General features: G+C 42.9%; 1 protein-coding gene across 1 annotated transcript in view; it reads right to left on the bottom strand.

Moving 5' to 3' along the window:
- The window catches only part of LOC134393467 (inverted formin-2-like), a 510,183-nt gene extending 499,396 nt beyond the window's left edge, over positions 1 to 10,787 (bottom strand). The window contains exon 1 of the mRNA XM_063118494.1: positions 10,784 to 10,787. The gene's annotated coding sequence lies outside the window, so the exon portion shown is untranslated. The remainder of the gene's footprint in view (positions 1 to 10,783) is intronic.
- Positions 10,788 to 20,754: the final 9,967 nt, after the last annotated feature.

Raw genomic sequence — 20,754 nt, 5'->3', positions numbered from 1 at the left:
GGTGGTAGGAAGAACTGACAGTGACCCCCCCTTACACACACACACACTGCAAATGGGCATCAGATGTGTAACTTCTAAAAATATATATATCTCAGAAGCCCCACCCTAGGCCATCTTCAGAAACCAGAAGTGTCTCATCCCATTTCCTCCTGATGTCAATGGGAGATTTTCCTCCAAAATCAATGGATGTTTGATTGGCCTCATAAATCACCACCTCTCCACATTTAAAATGCTCTCCATGGGTGGGCACTGTGGTGTCTGTTCTGGCGAGAGACAGCAAGAATAAGAGAGAGAGAAAGAGAGAGAGAGAAGTACAATAGCTCCCTAAACGGAGGTGGGTGGGGGTTGGAATCTAGCTGGACTCCAATGTACTCAGGGTTCTGAAATGGTGTTATTTCTTCAGCCCCATTAGAAATTATATTTTTTGCAATGAAATGCTGGAAGTCATTAGTACATAATGAGACCTTGGGGTGTTTTTGTAGGGGGAACTATTTTATTTTATATTTTTTTAAAGAGGGAGTGCAAGAATTTCATAATGAATATATTGAGCAACAAATAAAAAAATATCATTATGTTTCTCAGCATGGTGCGATATAAGGGGGGGATCATCTTCCTTTTAGTTTTCATTTCCTGTTTCATTGTCATTTTGGTCAACATATAATTTAAGTCATGTTTTTAAATAAATAAAGTCCATCACAATTCCGCCACTTTCACCAGTCTCAATGATTCCTTCCAAAAATAGACATTACAGAAATCTGACTTCCAACTATTTACATTATTGCTATTTAATAGATTATTACTCTGTCTTTCTTGGGATATGAGGAGAAAAGCCTTTGAATTCGTGACGATTTTCATTCTGAATAATTAGGAGAATTAATGCTGAAAGCTGTTGCAGTCATTTCGGGGTCATACTCCTTTGAAGTACATCAACCATAGATTTGGCCCTGAAGTTGTTTTCTACTATATATATATATATATATATATATATATATATATATATATATCATATATCATATCCTCATATTACAGCAATTATTATTTATTTGGCAACATTCATTTAATATATATCCAAGTGTTAGGGATGGGTATTGGCGGTTTGCAATGAGGAGCGAGTGGCTTTGAGCTGCCATTTTTTATGCAAGATGGCAGTTCTATAATTTTAATATTTTTAATATTGCACATAAAGGACCATTTCCACAACTTTAGAGGTGTAAAGGGGCCCTCTACAGCTTTAATGTTGTGGAAATGGCCCTGTACGGCCACCATTTTGCAACATTAAAAGTATGAAAATTATGGAGCCACCACCTTGCAAAAAAATGATGCTTTGCACTGAAGAGGGGGTGGCTTTCAGATGCTCCCAGACCACTCCATGAGCCATCCAGGGTCTCTCATGGCCCTGTGAGCAGGAGTGGACAGCAGTAGTGACTCTGCGAATGAGGGGTGGGAACAGTCTAGGAACAGGCTCTATGTTTCTTGCCCTGGAGCAGGAACCTCTTTTCTAGAGTGTCCCAGGCAGTAGGCAGGAACCACAGCTTCCTGGGATGCTCTGGGCACAAGGTCACTGCTCTATAACAGGTCTTATAGAGCCCATTACTAGATCCATTTTCCCTCTCCCTTCCTTTTTGGGAAGGTGGGGGCTGGGGGCTGCGGGGGGCAACAGATAGGGATGGGGAAGGTGCTTGCAGCCGATTGGCCATGCATGAAAAGGGACTCCATGGAGGGAGGGATTCATAGCACACCTCCACACATACCTGCCATGTACATGTCTCTGTAATGACAGACCTTGATTATAACACTAGAAAAAAAGCTATACTAGAGAATGTCTACATCACCAAATGTAGAAAGTGGAGTTAGTTAAATAGTATTGTGTAATCTCATCATTGTTTATTTCTGGAGACATACTTCACTTCAAGCATAAGTTTTGGCATCCTGTAAAATGTATGTCTCCATCTGGCCAAGAGAAATACAACCCCCCCCCCAACAATGACTGCATTAAAAAGAAAAAGATTAGACATGCAAATGAACAGGAATGGTGGTAATGGGCAATTTTAATTACCCAAACACAGGCTATATTGTCTAAGTGGAGGAAATAAGGCAGGAAATATATTTTTCGGATATGGTCTGAGAGTGATTCCTAATTCAATCTGTGCAGTCATTTGTGGGGAGAAGGACAAGATGAGAGAATGATGTAAGAAGGAGAAAATCAAAGTAATGCTGAAAGACAATCCGGGAATCAACCTATTAGCCCAAATCACAAATGCATTAGCTCAGGAATTAAAATAAAATCAGAGCCAGAGAGAGAGAGAGAGAGAGAGAGAGGGAGGGAGGGAGGGAGGGAGGGAGCGAGCAATCAACCCAGGAAACAATAGGAACTGAGGTTTAATGGAATATAATAATTGATTAATAGGAGGGGGCACTGGGGTTTTTGAAAGTTAATAATCATGTATTTGTTTCAACAACAACAACACACATTATAACATACACCAGGTGTGAGCAACACGTGGCCCGTGGACCAAATACAGCCTTCCTTCAGCCAATTTTGTGGTCCCTCTTCCACTTCCCACCCCACTGAATTTGCGTCTGCAAAAGTGGCACCCCTAAATAAAGCAGCAATTTTGAATGGCAAATTCAGTAGCAATTATGGTGGTGGAAGTGGGTTATAGATCTTGTTGATTGGGGGGTAGGTAAGGATGTTGCCCCTGATTCCTGGTGAAGGGCTTTTTCTTGGGCCCTGCAACTTCATTTACTTATTTATTACATTTATACCCCACCTTTTTCCCTCCAAGGAACCCAAGGTGTCGTACATAATAATCCTACTCTCCATTTGACCTTCACAACAATCCTGTTTGGTAGGTTGGGCTGAGAGTCAGTGACTAGCCCAAAGTCACCCAGTGAGCTTCCATGGTTGAGTGGGGGACTAGAACCCAGATCTCCTGACTCCCAGTCCAACACTCTAGCCACTACACCACACTGGCTCTCATATATTTAGTATATGGAAGGGGGTCATGAGGACTTGTTAGCATAGCATAGGGAAAGAAGCTTTTGGGGAACAAGAGGAGGCTTGAGGGCTACAGAAATTGTGGGGGCAAAGCTTTAATGTTAAGGGGGCAAGTAGGAGAACAAGAAAACATTGCAGGAGCCCTGCCTACAGTGACCAGATACAAAAGAAGGCAGGGCTCGTGCAGCTTTAACTGTTGTGATGAAGAGGTTATTTCACCAGGGGCTGCATATGTACAAATGACACCTGCCGAAACTCCCTTTTCTATGCAACTGTTAAAGATACAGGAAGGGTTCATCTACACCAAGCAGATATTCCACTATGAAAGTGGTATGAAAGCAGTCAGGAACCACACTACTGCTTTATAGCACTATTGAAGTACACTGACAACTATTGGGGCCCATTGACACATACCATATACTGCTTTCATACCACTTTCACAGTGTTATATCCTGCTTGGTGTAGATGTGTCATGGGGCCCAACAGTTGTCAGTGCACTTCATAAAGCAGCAGTGTAGATCCTGCAGTGCACTTCAATACCGCTATAAAGCAGTAGTGGGGCTCCTGCCTTTTATATACTGTTTTCATACCACTTTCATATAGGAATATCCTGCTTGGTGTAGATGAGCCCAAACTCTGTCCTCCTTTTCATATGGTCACCCTTAGATTTTCTGGCCAACCAATCCAAAACATGGACAACCGTTGAGTTAAGGGCACAAAGTGGAAAGATATGTGGATCACTAATCTTGATAACACCTTTTCCTTCTCTGAAAATTCCTGGTTTTTTGTTTTGTTTTAAACCCAATGGCGGAGCTCAAAATTTGCCTCAAATTTTCAATTTAGGAGAAACTCAGTGATGACAATTTATGGATATGATAAGGACATTTCCTCCTGAACAGGTTTCCCCCGCACCCTGAACTTTCTGAAATTCTGTTTTTGCTCTCTTCAGTGTTACTCCTATGTTTTGCGTGAGTAGAAAACCTCAAAATTTACCTTGAAATTTCTGTCAGTGAGATTCAGCTACAAATCTACACCAGAGCTTTGCCTGCCAGAAAAAAATGGCTGACAACTCTATAAATAGCTAGGGAACAAGATTCGTGGAGTCATTAAGGACCATGAATAGAAAGTTTGGAAAGAGTGAGGTTGAGAATATTACTGACATCTTGAATGATTTCCTTGCCTCAACATTCACAGAAGGATATGAAGGTCACATCTAGGATGCATTTTCCTGAGGGGAAAGTGAAAATGTTAAAAGACTTTATGATTATACTGGAGCAGAAAGGCAATTAGACATAGTAAAAGGTGACAGGCTTCAGGTATTGATGATTTATGTCTTGAGATTCAAAAAGAAAGCAGCAATTAGAAATCAGGAGAACTTGATAGGTCAGGAAGGACAGAATCATAGGAAGAAAAATCTATCTCAAAAGCCGGCTGTTTTGCTGGTGTTAATTGCTGTTTGCATTACTCCCAGAGACTTAAGTGGAGTAAGAATGCAGGAGAACAGTCAGTATCATGAGGATGGCAGAGACAGATCTACTCTTAATTAGTGGTGTACAAACATATCCCAACAAAAATGGTAATTTGCTCACCAAGTTCCAGATTTCTCTGTCTAATCTTGGATGGAAGTTCTCCATTATCCCAAGTCCCCACTTTGGTTATTTATTTAGCATATTTATATCCCACCTTTCCTCCATCATGGAACTCAAAGTGGCTACATGTGGTTCCCAGAGTCAGGGAAGCACAGTGATCCGTGGCCTGGTGTCCAGGGGAGGGGGGTGAGCTGGCAATTTCTCAACAGGCTTTGAGCCCCAGCCGGATGCCTGTGCCATCCCTAGCCACTCCAGAACTACGGGCCTTCCTAGAAGAGGCCTTAGCGCGCCTTCTGACCCGGCTTTCCTGCTGTGCGTCCAGATGATGCACAGGGGAATCCGGAGACAGGCCGCGCTGAGGCCTGGTCTTACGCGCCATAAGCCAATGTGCTTATGGCGCGCTTTTTCCCCAGCTCCGGCCTCAGGCCAGGGCTGGGGAAAGTGTGGAGACTTCCGTGGCTTTTCGCGGCTCCTCGCTTACGAGGAGCCGCGAAAATCCGCGGACCTGGCACAGCGCTCATAGGAGCGTTGTGCCCATCGGCGAGGGGGGGCGAAGGATGGCAGGGTGGGTGGCAAGGGGGGAGGGCAGGTGACAGAGGGAGCGCCGCGTGCCGCCGCCGCCCGAGTAAGCAGGCGAGCGGTGCTTGCCCGGGCAAGCGCCGCTCGCCTGCTTGTTCGGGCGGCGGCAGCGCGTGGCGTTCCCTCTGTCACCCGCCCCCCCTTGCCACCCACTCTGCCATCTTTCGCCCCCCCCCATTAAAAACAAACACCTTACCTTCCCGGAGTCTTCGGGCCGCACCCGGCCCCTTTAACAACAACAACAAAAATGGTGGACGCTGCAGGGACCCGCCGTCCCTGCGCGTTGTGCGTCTGGAAGCCCGGGCGAGGCGCGCTAATGTTAGTGCGCCTCGGCCCCGCCTCCCTGCCGGCATAAGCTGGCAGGTCTAGTAAGGCCCAAAGTTTCATTTGCCCTTTTCACAGCAGTTGCAAACTGACTTGACATTGTCATTGTGCAGCCCAGCACACCCCAAGATCTTTTTCCAAGTCAGTCATGGCTAGCTCATATCTCATCAGCGTATGAGGGACATTTGCCATTTTGAGATTTCTTCTCCCAATCTGGAGAGATCTTTTTGAAGCTCTTTGCAATTCCATGGTGTTTCAACTGTTGGTGCAAAAAATCCCATCTTCAAGTATAAGCCAATGGGATCTAAGCTAGCAGTGATCAACCACTAAGAAAGAGATCTTGGGCTTGTGGTGGACCACTCAATGAAAATGTCAACCCATTGAGTGGCTGCTGTGGGGAAAAAAAGACAAATTCAATATTCTGCATAATTAGAAAAGGGGTTGAAAATAAAACTGGCAAGAACTCCCCTTATACAAATCTGTTGTGACAACATTTAGAATACTTTGTACAGTTCCAGTCACTACACCTAAAAAAAGATATTGCAGAACTGGAAAAAGTGCAGAAAAGGGCCATGAAAATGATGAATAGGCTGGAGCAACTCCCTACAAGGAAAGGTTACATGTGGGACTGTTTAGGTTAGAAAAGAGGCAAGTAAGGGGAGACATGACAGAGGTATACAAAATAATGCATGGTTTGGAGAAAGTGGATAGGGAGACCTTCCCCCCCCCCTCTCATTATACTAGAACCAGGGGTCATCCCATGAAGGACTGACACTCAACTCAAGGAAGACAATAAAAGGAAGGGAGTGCATAGTTAAACTTTGAATTTTGCTACCACAAGATGTACTGATGGCACAAATATGGATAACTTTAGAAGGTAATTGATCAATTCCTGGAGACAGCTATCAATGGCTACTAGTCGTAATGGTTATATGCTACTTCCAGTAGCAGAAGCAGTATGCCTATATAAACCAGCTGCTAGGGAATCACAGAATAGTTGAGTTGGAAGAAGTATATAAGGCCATCAGGTCCAACTCCCTGCCCATTGCAGGAATCCACATTAAAGCATTTCTGCATCTTGGATGCCTCTAGTGTGTAAGAGCCCACGACCTCCCTAGGTCATTGGTTCCATTGCTGTAACAGTCAGGAAACTTTTCCTGAGTCCAGCTGGAATCTGGCTTCCTGTAACTTGAGCCCATTATTCCATGTTCTGCACTCTGGGATGATTGAGAAGAGATCCTGGCCCTCCTCTGTGTGACAGAGTGCTATCATGTTTCCCATCAGTCTTCTCTTCTCAAGGCCCAGTTCTTTCAGTCTTTCCTTGTAGGGCTTTGTTTCCAGACCCCTAATTATCCTTGTTGCCCTCCTCTGAACCCCCTACAGCTTGTCTATATCCTTCTTGAAGTGTGGTGTCCAGAACTGGACGTAGTATTCGAGATGAGGCCTAACCAGTGATGAATATAGGGGAACCAGTACCTCACACGATTTGGAAGTTATACTTCTATTAATGCAGCCCAAAATAGCCTTTGGTTTTCCCCCCAGCCACATCACACTGTTGGCTCATATTTTGCTATTGACCAGATTTCCAGTCAATAGCTGGTTGGCTTCTGTCCAAACAGTATGCTGGACTAGATGGACCTTGGTCTGATCTATCATGGTTCTTCTTATGTGATGATGAGGATGGTGCTGATGGTGGTGGAGGAGAGAAGGTTGGGTCCAGATTTAGTCATACTTAAAGTCAACAGGTCTACTCTAAGTATGATTAAATCTGGATCCAACCCATCAATAATAGTCATCCATCATTCCTGTCTGTCACAACCTCTAGTATTCAAAAGCTATGTGGGAATTTGTACAAAATCCCAGGGCATAAACCATTCTGCCTTGCATCTTCTTGTGATTGCTTTGACTGCATGATATGCATGTTAGCATTCACATGGCTGCTTCCTATTTTCCAGGGCAATTTTTTCTGTGTCCTTACCAGACTGTTTTCCTGATGAATGCCAGAAGGTAGAGGAGGAAAATGTACAGAAGTTAGAATCTGCCTCAACCCTTTACACTTCCTGCAGTGCTCGCTTGCCAGGATTTGCAAGGACTGAAGCTCAACTCATCAAGGAAGACAAACTTATTTAGGCTGCAGCAGAGCAAAATTCCCCTGAATTTGACTTTGACTGGTTTGTCTGGAAGTGGGTTTATTTAATAATGTTTTCCAGCAAAACCAGATGTCTCTTAAAGCCTGTTATGTAACATGTCACTACTGATGTGAAGCAATAACTGAGACTAGAAATAATGTAAGTGCAATCTCAGAAATTGGAACCAAGCCAGGAATGATGACAAAAGCACCTGCAAATGAGAACCTGTGATGGACATACAGCAATAACAAATGTCTCTTAGGTTTAAACACAACTTTCTCCCTTTGAAAACAATGGCACTTAAAAAGTGCTCATTTGTGCCTTATTCTGTGCAGTTTGTAGCCCTGAGAGCGGGCCTTTCTCTTTCTCTCTTGCTATCTTGGCCTCCCTTTCACCAGAGCCACAAGCCTCTCTCGTGCATAAATGGAAGTTGGACAATCTGAAAAAAGGATAAATAAATAAAATAATTAAATGTCACTTCCATTCAGTGCAGGCTAGGGGCTGCAGTTTCAGGGATGCAGTGATTTCATTTTGGGTTTGGAAACTGGAAAACAATTTAAAAGTATCGTAACGGGGAGCTGAGATGTTGCCCTCTTTATATGTGCTGATCTAATACCCCATTGGGGAGCTTTTCATTTATGTCAATCTGGTTTTTTATTTTTATATTCTTGTATTTTGGTTTAGTATTTTTATTTTATTTTAAACTATTTTTATTCCATTTACTTTAGCTCATCTTTTTACTTGTGTTTTATTTTTCTAACCATGTCAAATTGTGATGGCTTATCGCTTTTAGCAATAAAAATGTCATTCATTCATTCATTCATTCTGAATTTTAGTGAGAACCAGCCAGAGCTCAAGAGATGCTATCTTCTCTGGCTGCCTGGTTCTAACTAAAACCCAGAATGAAATCACCACCCCTCCATAACCAGAGCCACTAGCCTCCAGCTCTTCCATATCTGCATAAGCATTATATGTGGAATTGATTCGCAAGCCATGGATTAATATTAGGGATGAACAAACTGGTCAGTTTCCATTTCTCTCAGAGCCACTTTTTCCCAATCTTAATTTTGTTTCATCCCAAATATTGTGAAACACCCCCCCCGCCCCAGTTTTCAATTAAATTCATCTCAAACATTGAGGTTGGATTTTTTAAAAAAGTTTCCATGAAAAGTGGTACACATTTGTGTGTGTATTTCTCCAAATACAGGCATTCTTTTGTATGCCATTTGATTCACTAATATAATCAATTTTATGTTAAATTTAGTAATATATGCATTTTTAAAATAAACATTTCTGTAAAAAGCAAGCTAATGTTTCAAATTCAGCAGTGCAATATCACTTTGGGCTCAAGCTTGGGTCCGCAGTAATGAGGAGGAAGGGGTTGAACTCTGGCCACATTCCTTGAGGTCCACTACAGCATGAATGGCAAGAGGAATTCCCAGCACTAAGAAAGATATACAGAAAGTGTAATGTGTGATGTTGGGCTGTCTTTGAAAACTGTTCACAGACTTCTGATGGGCCAGAATGTTATGGCAAGTCTGTTACAGGAAGTATGTAACAAGGGATGTTGCAGGTGTTAGAGTGAGTCCGGGAGTCCAATGGACTCCCCCACGTCCACCATTCAGACCCAGTCTGAAGCCACAGTGTGTTTGTGGACTGCCGCTCTGAGTGCCCACGAGGCCCAATGAGTGCTCAACATCTATCCACCACAATGAAGGCCTTAGCTAGACCTAAGGTTTATCCCAGGATCGTCCCAGGGTCATCCCTGTTCATGTAAATGACACATAGGATATCCTGGGAGCAGGCAGGGATGACCCCGGGATAAACCTTAGGTCTAGCTAAGGCCGAAGACTCCAGAAACTACATATTCCCACCACCACCACCACCACAGCAGAAATTACAGTTGTGCAAATTTCGTCATTGGAAAATATGCATTTTTTTAAAAAAAAAAAGATGTCCAAAATGTGCATTTCTCCCACAGTCTAAAGCATGAGAAAGCACATTTTGCGTGAATTTGTGCAAATTCAGATTTGCATAAATTTGCACGTGTGTAAATTTGGAAACTAAAAAAAAATATGATTCTGTCAGTGGACAGATGATGGAATGAAAGGTGCCTGACAATGTATGAAACACAGATGGAATGGGTTTTACACAACTCATGCATCCCTATGTATTGGGTCTGTTGTTTTTATCAAGTGTTTTTTGGTGATTGTAAGTCACCTTGCATGTATTTTTAGTTGGTAGAAATGTGGGGTGGAAATCAAATAAATAAACAAACAATAAAATACTTTCCATCACAGCAGGAAACAGCATATTGTTCCTGGGGAAACTCTTTTCCCTGCCCCCAGTTGCTGTGAGAATTGCAGCTAAGTTCAGAGGAACAGGGAATTCTGTGGGGGTGGAAGATGATGTCAGCACCCCTGCTAATAAATAGTGCTGGTGCTGTTTCCCTGCAAACCCTGAATATAAGAACATAAGAAGAGCCCTGTTGGATCAGACCAAGGGTCCATCTAGTCCAGCACTCTGGTCATGCAGTGGCCAACCATCTGTCGACCAGGGACCAAAAAAGCAGGACATGGGTGTAGCACCATCCTCCCACTCAGGTTCCCCAGCAACTGGTGTTTATAGGCTTACTGCCTCTGATACTGAGGTAGCACATCTCCATCAGCACTAGTAGCCATTGGAATTTATCCAACACCCATTTAAAGCCATCCAAATTGGTGGCCATCACTGCATCGTAAGAACATAAGAAGAGCCCTGTTGGATCAGACCAAGGGTCCATCTCGTCCAGTACTCTGTTCACACAGCGGCCAACCAGCTGTCAACCAGGGACAAACAAAGCAGGATGTGGTGCAACTGCACCCTCCCACTTTTTGTGGAAGTGAATTCCATAGTTTAACTATGCGCTGTGTGAAGAAGTCGGTCCTTTTATCTGCCCTGAATCACCCACCAATCAGCTTCATGGGATGACCCCATTAGAAAAGAATGCATTCATTTAAAAATCTGAACAATTCATGCATACATTTAGGGGGGGGAAATACACATGAAAAATCGCACTGGTTATTGACAAGTGGCCGCCCTCCACAACCCATGGCTAGGGATGGAGGAGAAATTTATTCAGTCCAGTTTTTATACTAACGTACTCAATTTGTGCCTCCCAAATCAATGAACTCATTTGCACACCAAAAATGGCACTTTTCCGAATATTGTAATACAATTCCCAACTGAAAAAAAAAGAATGCACCTAAGTATGTGTATATTACGGAAAAGTGCACACCAAATGCCTATATTTGGGGAGAGTGTGCACAAAACGCATGATTGTGGGGGAAAAGATCATTTGCAAAATGTGCAGAATAGGAAAAGTGTGTAAAAAAAATGCATGTATTGGGGGAAATGAGAAAAAAATGAATACGGCAGGACCCAGAAAATAAAATGCACAAAACATTTCCAGAACCTTAAAAAAAAAAAAAACCAAAAAACTAGTGTCCACCATCACTTACCAGAATAGAAACAATGCACAATCCCATTGGACTCCAACAGAACCAAATTCCCAACATCACACAACCCTAATGATTGATTTATTTTGCTCCCACTATCTTTCCCAGCAGAGATATAAGCCAGGGCTTGCTTGCCTGCTTGCTTCTCTCTCTCTCTCTCTCTCTCTCTCTCTCTCTCTTTCTCCTTCAGAAAAATAAAGACAAACAAACAGAGACCAGAAAATATAAAACCAGCACAAGAAATGATCAAACCTGACAATATTTCCCACAGTGACCAACTTGCCAATGAATCATAAACACATACTCCCAAGCAGAAACGCCACTCAGACGCCCTCCTAAGGTACCATCCCGATTACGAAGTGCCGAGCGATGGATAGCACGCCGCTGCACATTATAATGACTTGCCTTCCCCAAGTAGACTTCCTTAGGCCAAGAGTTGTGCGACGAATTGAAAAACAGCGAGGCTTGCTTAAAACTGGAATAAATCAAGAAGGATCCCTCCGAGTTTCAGTCCACGGCGCATTACAGCCTCAAAGCCAAGAGACAAAAAAAAGTAAAATATGGGTTTGTTTGCCCGCATCAATTGTGTTTTCTTAATCTCCTGTCTTCTCCGTGAAGCAAAGGCATCTGAAGTGAGAAGGTGTCAGGTTTGTTTTGTATGTTCCGAGTCCTTGTTGTAATAAATTATGGCTCCAAACCTACTTCCTTCTGTGCGTCTGTGTGTGAAGAAGATAAAATGGGAGGAAAAAACACCCAGCCCTTTCCCATAGCTTTCTAAACTCAAGAAAGTGATTCAGTAGATGATATTTCACATCCAAGGAAACAATACAACTCTTTTATCTTGTGCGATATCGGGCCACAGTCTTTAAACATTTAAAGGGTGTGTTCTATGAGCTGCCATTGGGTTTTTATATCAGCACAACTCAGTTGGGCTTAATTGTGTGATACTAATGAAAATGCTACCTGCATTTTCTTGTAGAATCTTAGATATTGGATGCCCATAGAATCAGGTGCCAGTGTGATATGCTTGATTTATACATCACATTAATCTCTAGGGGTGTCACGAATGACTGACTGGGTCTGGAGTTTGACAGACTCCCTGTGTCTCCCCACCGCCACACCGTGTGACTCGACGAGCACCCGGTAGCCATCAGCCCTTGTCCGGAGACTCCCTTGTCCATGACAAGGGAGGCTCCAGAAATTAGGGCTGTGCTCTGCTCCGTTCCGGATCCCTGAATCCGGAGCAGATTGGGCCGATCCGGACCCCCTAAATTTGGATCTGAATCAGGTTGGGGGACGTCCGGATCGGTTTGAATCAGTTCGGGCCGATCCGGAGCTCCAGACGCCATTTTGGGTCCAACCTCATTTTTCCCCCATTGACTTGCATTGGAAAAGAAAAATGCCTATAACATTTTCATGTTTCAAGCTACACACATGTAACTGGGTACCATGATAGCTTCTAAATAGATCCTTATTCATGCCAATTTTGAAGTAAATCGGATCATCCCCTAATTTTTAGGGGATTTTTAAAACTTCCACCCCATTTACAAAACTGCATTTATCTTTGTCATTTTTCAAGATACACAAATGTAACTGGGCACCATGATAGCTTCCACATAGTCCCTTAGGCATGGCCACTTTGAAGGAAATCAGATCATGTCCTGATTTTTAGTGATTTTTTTAACGATTTAACCCTCATCCATCCCCCCAATTTAAAAAACTGCATTCATCTCTGTCATTTTTCAAGATACATAGCTATAATAGAAAAGGCAATGGTGGTGAAAATATGTACAAAAGAGAACCCTAAAGGCAACCACCATAGAATTAATTAGTCATTCAAACAATTATTCTACTCCAAAGTATTTTTTTACTAAAGTAACCACTTTACAATACAATGCTACTACCAGATTATATCAATTTAGTTTTTCCACATTTGTAGCATTTCATTGAATATCCATGATATTCAGCACCTGTGTAGTATTTCCTCATATATCATTTGCATTTAATATCCAATCATAAACAATTATTACAAAAAAAACTCAGACCCATCAACATTTAAACACATTTAACACTTGAATATAAATCATTCATTATAACAAGACCAAAATTCTTTGTTAACAAGGTTCATGCTATTCCTTGTTTCGAAATATCTTCTTCCAAAACGCTGGTCTTTGTACTCGCCAACAGGCAGTGGAAAGCTGACGAAAACTTTCTTTATAAAGTTTTTCAATATGGGAACATCTTCCGGAATTTTATCAAAAACAGTCAACAGTTCTTTTGCTTTATCACACTCACACAATCCTCAGCTGGCCAAATCAGATCATTCCCTGATTTTTAGGAAATTTTTAAAGTTAAACCTCAACCACAATATCCTTCAGAAATAAAGTGTATTGGAAAGGAAATAGTGAAAGTGCATCTCAGGACAATATTAGCACTTCAAAGGGAACACAGTGCAAAGGGAACACTGGGGTGGTATATAAAATAAATAAATAAATAAATAAATAAATAAATAAATAAACGGGGGCGACATCTCACGTTAATTGCAACACGAGGTCTCCCCTCCTCTCCCCCGGACTTTTAGGTAGGTCTAGCTAAGGCCATGGTCTTCGATATGTATTAAGGAAATTAAAGTTGGTAAAATGGAGTCTCTTTGAATCAAAAAGTTTTCTCTCAACTGATATGAAAGCAATGGGAAAGCCCAGCTTTTCCATCTTGCAACTCCATCTAAAAATCTATTTAGTCTCTTCTATTGAAAAAATACGTAACTGATACCCAAATGCTATCAATTCTAATCCTTGTGATCTCATGTTTGCCTTTTGAAGAATAATTACAACTCTCCCCCCCTCCCCCGCCACCTCCCCAGCCGATGGCCCAAATCTTCCTGACCAAATTGCCCACAGTGCAACCTTCACATCTGTATCGTGTAACATTTGGCAGGCAAGATAAGCATACTCATTAGGCTCAGTGTCATGAGGGGTGAAAGTTCAAAGGTTATCATCCCTTGTGGCTTGATCCTTTACAGAGGGCTTTCCCTTTACATTTAGAAGATGTCAGTCAGAGTGAAAACCCAACGAACTGCTGCAGCTTTCTTTTTACAAAGGCCCAGACCTTGGAATATAGCTATGCACATGCTAAGTCTAGTCGCTAAATTCCTTGGGCAGTGAATGGGTCATTTCTTCAGAAACCTGACCACATGGTCCATACCATACACCAAATTCTTTTCAAACTTACTTGCTTTTTTTTTTTTTTTTAAAGGGAGTATCCAAGTCAACATTTACATTTAAGGATGCACTAGAGTAACTTACCTCTAGTACAACAGCAATAGTGCCAGCTGGTATGATGGGTTTTCTGGAGAAATCCATTGCACCAAATAATGCTATAGGTTGCTTATGCTAGAGCAATTGTGTTAGCCTCAGCTTAGATACTGCCATTTGTTTTTAGATTTTATGGCTTTTTAAAATTAAATTATATTTATTCCAGTGCTGTTGGCTTATAATGCACTTTATTTGGTTAGCTTTTTCTAATCTGCCAAGGGAGCATGTATTCAGCACATTAAAGATATAATTATTATTATTATTTTGCTTTGTTTTTAAAAGTAAGACAATTCAGCTGCAACAAGGAAGTCAGTACCCATCTGGACTACTCCCTACAGGTATGGTTTCTATATTTTTAACCAGGAAATATTGGAGCACTTCAACTATTCTTTGTATCAGTGGATCAACATGTGTAGGGCAAGTAAACAGCTCATGTTCCTTCTGTTGTTATCATCATCATCATCATCATCATCATCACCATCCTCCTCCTCCTCCTCCTCCTCCTCATCAACATCAACAACTACAAATATGGGTTATTAATGTGAAGTTGTCCCTTGCTCCTGAATTCCTTACCCTGCCCACATAAGAATATGATGAACACTTGATGACAGAACTGTCCATTCTGTGTCAAGCCTTTTCACTGTGGGGATATTGCTAGCACACAGGTAATGAGTTTATTTATAGCAGTCAAATTCAAGCTGTCTGGGTGATGGTCTTCTATCTATATCTATCTATCTATCTATCTATCTATCTATCTATCTATCTATCTATCTATTTTATTTATTAAAACATTTGTATCCTGCCCTATATTACTAGGATCTCAGGGTAGCATACAAATGAAATCAGAGCAATATAAAACAATAAATATACACAGCTAAAAATGTATTAAATTATTAACAAACTAAAACCAGGAGAGTAGTTTAAAAGCAATAAGAACAATTAAAATAATTAAAATCATGTGCAATCGTGGAGAATTTTAGAATCATAGAACAGCAGAGTTGGAAAGGGCCTATAAGGGCATCGAGTCCAACCCCCTGCTGTCTTCGGTCAATGGTACAAAGAGGCATACCTCACTAAGGCCTTAGCTAGATGAGGGGTTATTCTGGGCTGATACCCGGGATCGCCCCTGTGCGTCCAGATGACGCACAGGGGATCCTGGGCTCAGGCAGGGATCAACCCTCCCTTGCCCCGGGATAATGGGCACCACTTTTCGGCTATGGGGCGGTATATAAATGTAACAAATATAATAAATTTTCACCCGGTATTTCTCGCTGTCTTAGGCTGAGCCCAAGACCATAAGCATGTGGGCCATGTAAGCGGTTTTTCCCAGCTCCACGCACAATTACTCGCGAGGAGCTGGGAGCTGCACCCATCGGGGGCAGGGTGGGGAGAGCAGGGAAATGAATTTCAGTGTTGTTGTTTTTTAAAAAAACTTACCTGTGTGCATGAGCATTTGTGCGCATTGTCCCTTTAAGGGAAAAAAAATGCTGGACATGACGGCTGTCTCCTTGAGTCGCCTTGCCTGACGTCTTTACTAGGGTGACAGCCTGCGATACTTGCATCATGGGCTCTCTCCTCTTCCGTCGCAGACTTTCTGGCAGGTGTAGCAAAAGCCTAAGAGACTAAAATGAGATGAAATCCATTTGAGCCTTCCTCTGTGTCCCGCCAACACGAGACATACATTACGGTGGGACATGGGAGAGGGCTTTCTCTGTGGTGGCACCACAGTTGTGGAACATTCTCCCTTCAAAGTCTTTACTAAAGAGCCATGATTTAACTTGGCACCAAAATGAAGCCAGTATCAGCACCAATTGGACCTCCAAGGGGAGAAAATTCCACAACTGTGGTGCCACCACAGAGAAAGCCCTCTCCCGTGTCCCACCGTAATGTATGTCTCGTGTTGGTGGGACACAGAGGAAGGCTCAAATAGATTTCACCTCATTTTAGGCCTTTGCTAGATGAGGGGTTAGCCCGGTGCAAGGCCCAGGCTTGTCCCTGTGCGTCCAGATGACACACAGGGGATCCTGGGCTCAGGCAGGGGTCAAACCTCCCCGGCCCTGGGGTAACCGGCACTGCTTGTGGCCCAGTATTTCCCATGGTCTCAGGCTAAGCCTGAGACTGCAGGTGTGTAGACCGGTCAGCGGCTTTCCCCGGCTATCGTATTTACTCGTGAGTAGCCGAGAAAAGTGGCGGATGGTGCACAGCGCTGTCCAGGAGTGCTGCGGCCATCAGGGCAGGGTGGGGAGATGGGGGAAAATGGAGCCAGGGGGGATGGGGAGAAAATGGAGATCACGGGTGTGTGTGGGGAAACAGGGACCGCGGGCGGGGGGGGGGGGGAATGGAGCCAGGAGGAGATGGGGGAAATGGTGCCATGGGGAGAGGGGGGGGACATTGGAACCAGGAGGAGATGGGGGAAATGGTGCCATGGGGAGAGGGGGGACATTGGAGCCAGGGGGAGCGAGGAACCCTTTTTTTTTTTTTAAAAAAAAAAAAAGCCTTACTTTTATCGTTGGTGCGCTCCTGCGCACATGGCCCTTTAAAACTAAAAAAAATGGTGGACGCGACGGTTCCTTCCTGCACCCCTTTGTGGCTTGTGTGTAGACAGGGGTGATGGCCCATGCTACTTGTAGCACGGGCTTGCCCCTCCTCCTGCATGGATTCCAAGGTAGGTCTAGCAAAGCCCTTAGTGATGTATGCCTCTTTGTACCATTGACCGAAGAGAGCCTTGCTCACCACAATCATACAGCTTTCTGGCTTGACCACCGTGGTTAAAGTGTCTTCTGAACAGTCCAGTGTTTTGCTGTCCTCCTGGCAGGGTTCCCTCCCACCTGCTACCATGACTACTGCTGTGCCAAAAACCCACCTGACATTTTGCAACCACTTCCCTGCAAAAGAAGCAGTTGTTTTTCTGCCTCTTGTTGGGACCTTGAAAAAAAAAGGAGAAATTGCTCTGGGAGCAGGGCTTCAGGGCTTACCTTACTGTAAGGAGAGGTTCCTATTTGCTCTTCCTTTTATCACCCTCTCCCCGGTTCTGTCCTCGCAGCCTCTCCTTGGAAAGCTCCCTGGAGACTTAGCCATGACTCTCTCCCTTGGGGCTTTCCAGTACGGCTGCCTGTTCAGTGCCTGACAGCAGATGAGAGAGGACTTCTTGTTATTCTCATTGTTGTTGATCTTGTTGTTGTTGTTGTTGTTGTTATTATTAAAAGTCATTTTAATAATAACAAAGCAAAATCAAAATGCCTCTCTCAGCTTTCAGGCACTAAGCAGGTAGCAGTACTGGAAACCCCCAAGGGAGGAAGTCCCGACTAAATCCTCCAGGGAGCTTTCGGAGAACCACAAACAGCTGGAGAGTCTACAAGGGCAGAATGGGGGGGGGGGCAGAAGAAAGACCATATATGAACCCCACAGCCACCTTCTTACAGTAAGGTAACCACTGAAGCCCAGCACCCAGAGAAATCTCTATGAAATTCTCAGCCCTCCCCACAATTTGTGGGTCCAGTTTCTTCTCCCACAACCACCACCATGAATGGTTGAAAATAAATAGGCTGGGAAATTTGGCAGAGTGCTAGTCATGCTTTACAGATGGCCTTTGGCTTATCTTCTCTTCATTCCAAGCGAAAAATTGAGTTTTAAGGATGTGTAACTATGGCCTTAGTTAGATCTAAGGTTTATCCCGGGATCATCCTGGGGTCATCCCTGTTCATTTAGAATCATAGAATCATAGAATAGCAGAGTTGGAAGGGACCTACAAGGCCATCGAGTCCAATCCCCTGCTCGATGCAGGAATCCACCCTAAAGCATCCCTGACAGATGGTTGTCCAGCTGCCTCTTGAAGGCCTCTAGTGTGGGAGAGCCCACAACCTCCCTAGGTAACTGATTCCACTGTCGTACTGCTCTAACAATCAGGAAGTTTTTCCTGATGTCCAGCTGGAATCTGGCTTCCTTTAACTTGAGCCCGTGATTCCATGTCCTGCACTCTGGGAGGATCGAGAAGAGATCCTGGCCCTCCTCTGTGTGACAACCTTTTAAGTATTTGAAGAGTGCTATCATGTCTCCCCTCAATGTTCTCTTCTCCAGGCTAAACATGCCCAGTTCTTTCAGTCTCTCTTCATAGGGTGTCCTGTGTGTCATTCATGTAAATGACACACAGGATATCGCAGAAGCAGACAGGGACAATTCTGGGATGATCCTGGGATAAACCTTAGGCCTATTTTGTTCATTTTGTTCATAAGTGAACATTTTGTTCACTTATGTCTTTAAAATTGTATACACCACTTAAAAAAAAAAACTGAATTGAAGGAGGCTTACAAATGAAAACATTATATTGCTGTAAGCTGAGAGGGGGTAGGTCTCAATGACATTTCAAGAAAGGCCTTAGGGAAGGGCAAAACTGCCAGTTTTGGTTTCTCTCAGGTTCACATTTTTCCAGTTTGGTTCACCTTGAACTTAACGACTTCTCCAGTTTTAAGTTTGGTTCATCCTGAAATTTGAAAACTCTCTTTTAAGTGTGCATGAAAATTCATCAGCATTTTTGTGCATATGTCTTCTAATACATGCATTTTAATGTGTGCCTGCATAGTATACACAGGTTTGCAAGCAATTTCCCAAATATAATGCATTTTTAAACACTCTTTCCCCATACCATTGTATGCATTTTTTTTATTAGAGAACTCCATCGGAAAAGTTAGACAAGTACAAGTTTTGAAGGATAAATGAGGTTTGGTTCACACAGTGGTTCGAAAGTGGAAATTTGCTAAGTTCACATCAAAATATGAACAGAACGGATTTCACCCCCATTCCTAGATTTACCATTCTCTTCCCCACCCCACCCTAAAGAATGTCTGAATTTAGAGGTCTGGGAGAATGAGATAAGCTAAGTGGGTCTGTAGTTTATGGGCTCCCTTAGACATCTGATTGGGAGCAAGAAACAGTTGGAGTGTTAATGCTGTGAACATTCATCTTACCTTCTCCCATACAAACCGCCCCACACACTCAGGTCCTCTGGGAAGAACTTCCTTCAGCAAGCCAAAATTAGATTAACAACTGTTACCCAGAGGACCTTCTCTTCTGCTGCTCCCAGATGGTGGAATGGCCTGCCGGGAGAGATCCACCAACTCAACAGTCTTTCTGAATATATAAAAAAGCTATAAAGACGGATCCCAGTCGAATTTTAAAATGTCTTAAAAGATTTTAGGATTTTAATAATGTATTGGTTTTATGTTTTTAATCAGTTTTATGTATTTTACATTTTTGTATTCACTGTTGTTCCCCACCTTAATCCAGAGGAAGAAGAGGGTAAGAAATCATCATCATCATCATCATCATCATCATCATCATCATCATCATCATCATCTCCTTCTAAGGAAAATAAATTGAACATGGTCGGGAGGGTGCTGTCACACTCATATCTAGGGTGACCATATGAAAAGGAGGACAGGGCTCCTGTATCTTTAACAGTTGTATTGAAAAGGCAATATCAGCAGGTGTCATTTGTATATATGGGGAACCTGGTGAAATTTTCTCTTCATCACAATAGTTAAAGCTGCAGGCGCCCTGCGCTCTTTTAAATCCGGTCACTCTAGTATAGCTCCTGCACCTTTAACTGTTGTGATGAAGACGGAATTTCATCAAGTTCTCCGTATATACAAATCACACCTGCTGAAATTCCCTTTTCTATGTGACTGTTAAAGTTGCAGGAACCCTGTCCTCCTTTTCATAGGGTCACCCTAATCATATCCAGCTTGCGTTGTCCCACAGGTAGCGGGTTGGCCACTGTGGGAATAGAATGCTGGCCTAGAAAGTCCTTTGGCCTTATCCAGCAGAACAGGTCTTATGATTTTAATCTCATAAGCAACCGTTTCGCATTCTATGAGCTGACATGCACGTCGAGTGCCGATTGAAACAGTCTCAACTCCTGAAAGTGGGGATATAAACACTTTACATGTAATACAGCACACGTATCCTTCCTTACCCCTATCTTTATCTCTTTTCTATCTCTTCTTTCCCCCTCATCTCTATCTAGATTTTAAGTTCCTTCAAGGCAAGAATCATCTTTCAGTATATGTAATGGTAAAGTGGCGAGGATACTGATGCTGCTGCATGAATAAAGGAACAAAGTAATAAAACGATCCATATCTCTATGTTCACATTTGCTCAAAGCAACAACAAAAAAATGAGCACCAGCCGTATAATTTAAATTGCAACATAGCTAGAGAATACAATTTGAATTAAATATTCCCCCCTTGCCATATTACATAACTCATTAAACATTATTCACAAGCTTCGGGTGGGGGTGGGAGTGGGGAAAACCTTTTTAGGCTGCAA

The sequence above is a fragment of the Elgaria multicarinata genome, chromosome 2, assembly GCF_023053635.1.
Source record: "Elgaria multicarinata webbii isolate HBS135686 ecotype San Diego chromosome 2, rElgMul1.1.pri, whole genome shotgun sequence".
In the NCBI taxonomy this organism is placed as follows: Eukaryota; Metazoa; Chordata; class Lepidosauria; order Squamata; family Anguidae; genus Elgaria; species Elgaria multicarinata.
The sequence above is the reverse complement of the archived record's forward strand: the minus strand, read 5'-3'. Positions and strand labels throughout refer to the sequence as shown.